Source organism: Chrysochloris asiatica, unplaced genomic scaffold (genome assembly GCF_000296735.1).
Source record: "Chrysochloris asiatica unplaced genomic scaffold, ChrAsi1.0 scaffold00453, whole genome shotgun sequence".
Lineage (NCBI taxonomy): Eukaryota > Metazoa > Chordata > Mammalia > Afrosoricida > Chrysochloridae > Chrysochloris > Chrysochloris asiatica.
Window position 1 is genome coordinate 1,220,088 of NW_006408971.1, and position 3,008 is coordinate 1,223,095.

General features: G+C 39.7%; 1 protein-coding gene and 1 pseudogene across 1 annotated transcript in view; one reads left to right on the plus strand and one right to left on the minus strand.

Moving 5' to 3' along the window:
• The window catches only part of LOC102820758 (1-acyl-sn-glycerol-3-phosphate acyltransferase delta-like), a 61,504-nt gene that overhangs the window by 7,598 nt on the left and 50,898 nt on the right, over nucleotides 1-3,008 (plus strand). The window lies entirely within an intron of this gene.
• LOC102819991 overlaps nucleotides 1,895-3,008 on the minus strand; it is a 2,747-nt pseudogene continuing 1,633 nt past the window's right edge.

Consider the following 3,008-nt stretch of genomic DNA (forward strand, 5'->3'; position numbering starts at 1 on the left):
TGGTTGTACTTCTTCCCATATGTATTTGTTTGTTCTTCTGGCAGTCCCTGGCACTTTCAATATTCTTTACCAACATCATAACTCTCAGGCATCAGTTCTACGGTCTTCTTTATTCACTGTCCAAATTTCACATGCATCTGAGGTGATTGAAAATATCATAGCTTGGATCAGATGCACCTTAGTTCTCAGAGTGACACCCTTGTTCTTTAATGCTTTAAAGAACTTTTTTATGATTTCTTGACTGTTGTTTCCATGAACATTCATAGTGGCTTCAACTAAAATGAATTCCTTGACAACTTCAGTCTTTTTTTCTATTTATCATGATATTTATTGGTCAGTGGTGAGGGGTTTTGTTTTCTTTTGATTGAGTTGCAATCTATTTGAAGACTGAATTCCTTTTCTTCATCAGCAAGTGCTTCAAATCTTCTTGGCTTCAGTAAGCAGGGTCATTTCGTCTGCATATCACAAGTTGGTAAGGAGCCTCCCTCTGACCCTGATGCTGTGTTCTGCTTCATTTTATCTAGTTGATTGGATTATTTGCTGAACACACAGGTTAAACAGATATGGTGAAAGGATACAACCCTGACACACACCTTTCCTGATTTTAAACCATGCAGTATCCCCTCATTCTGTTGGAACAAATGCTTCTTGTTCTGTGTACAGGTTCCACATAAGCACAAGTGTTCTGGAATTCCCATTCTTCGCAATGCTATGTTCTATGATCCACACAGTCTAATGCCTTTGCATAGTTAATAAAACCCAAATAAAGATTTTTTTTTAGTATTATCTGCTTTCAGCCAAGATCCACCTGATGTCAGTAACGATATTACTAGTCCCATGTACTCTTCTGAATCCAGCCTGAATTTCTGTCGCTGTATTGCTGCAACTGTTTTTGGATTATTTTCAGTAAACTTTTACTTGGGTGTGATTCTGATGCTGAGTGATTGTTCCTACATTCTGTTGGGTCATCTTTCTTTCTTTGGAATGCGCACAAAATTGGATGTCTGCCTGTCAGTTGGCCAAATTTCTTGGCATAGATGAGTGAGGAGTCCAGTTCTGTATTCGTTTTTTTGAAACATTTCAATTTGTATTCTGTCCATTCCTGGAGTCTTGTTTCACCAATGCCTTCAGCGCAGCCTGGACTTTTTAATACCATCAGCTCTTGACCCTAAGGTACCTCATGACATGACAGCACCAACCAGTTACTTTGGTTACAGTGATTCTGTTACTCTTTCCATCTTCCTTCGATGTTTCCTACATCATTCAATATGTTGCCCTAAAAGCCTATTAATATTTCAGCTCAAGGCTTGAATTTTTTTGGTCAGTGCTTTCAGCTTGAGAAATGCAGAGTGTATTCTTCCCTTTTGTGTTTTTTTCTCTAGTTTTTTTTTTTTTAATGGAATTCATATTGCACTTTATTGATTACATTTTTCAACTTGCACATTTAGCACTACATATCTTTAATATTCAAATACTTCTAATATGATACCTAATTTTCTGCAAGTTACCACAATATGTAATACCTAAAGAATACAGAAAGGAGCTCTGGTAGCGTAGTGGTTACGAATCGGGCTGCGAACCTTAAGGTCAGCAGTTCGAAACTACCAGCCGCTCCGCGGGAGAAAGATGAGGCTTTCTACTCCCGTAAGGATTTACACTCTTGGAAACCCTGTACAGGGTCGCTATGGGTCCGAACCGACTCGACAGCACTTAACAACAACAACAAAGAATACAGAAGTCTTTTTTCTTCCACTTAATGATGCAACACACAAATGCTGACAATATATATCCACATACAACTTACTCCTCTTTCATTTACTGTAAAAAAATTGGTGAATCCATAAGAACTGCTGTAATCATTATATGGAGTGTACTATAATAATATTTCAATAGTTTATTCCAATCCATTTCTTCTTTTCTATTCTGAAATATCTTCATTATGTTGTTTGATGAGATAGGCCCACAGGAAGACTGTGCTGCCCAAGGTCAGTCCAACTTTCAGCCAATCAGGTTTGCTGTTTGGTAGCTCCTGAACATAGAACTTTGACCTCGCTGAAGGGCCACTAGGGAGCCGGACCTGGGTCAGCAGCCAAGAGAAGGGGCGCAGAAACGCGGATGGCGCTATGTTGCCAGCCGGACTCCCTTCTCTAGTTCTTTGCACACTTGGTTGTAATATTGTGCCTTCTGGAGCTTCTGTTCGAAACTTTCTGTCCAGCTCTTTTACGTCATCATTTCTTCCATTTGCTTTAGCTACTTAGTGTTCCGGAGCAAGTTTCAGAGTCTCTTCTGACATCCATTTCCATCTATTCTTTCTTTTCTTTTCTTTTTAACAATGACCTTTTGCTTTCTTCATGTATGATGTTCTTGATGTCATCCCACAACTCTTCTGGTCTTCAGTTATTGCTGTCGAATGCATCAAATGTATTCTTGAGTTGGTCTCTAAATACAGGTGGAATATACTCAATGTCATATTTTGACTCTGGTGAATTTGTTTTAATTTTCTTCATCTTCAGTCTGAACTTGTATATGAGCAATTGATGGTCTGTTCCACAGTCAGCCTCTGACCTTGCTTTGCGTTTGATGTTGACCTTCTCTGTTGTCTCTTCCCACAGAGGAAATCAATTTTATTCCTGTGTATCCCTTCTGGCAAGATCCATATACTTGTATAGTTGTGTATGTTGTTGTTGTTAAGTGCCATCGAGTCAGTTCTGACTCCTGGCAACCCTGCATAGGGTTTCCAAGGAGCGATTTGTGGGTTTGCACCACCTACCTTATGGTTAGTTGTTGTTGTTGTTAAGTGCTGTAGTCGGTTCCGACCCATAGCTACCCTGTGTAGAGTTTCCAAGGAGCAGCTGGTGAGCTTGAACCACTGACCTTGTGGTTCAAACCTACTTTGCAGTCCAGCACATTAGCCCACAGTGCCGCAAATAGTCCGGTACTAATCCTACAGTTCCATGTGAAAAAAGGTATTTGCAATGAATGAGTCTTTGGTCTTGTAAAATGCTTTC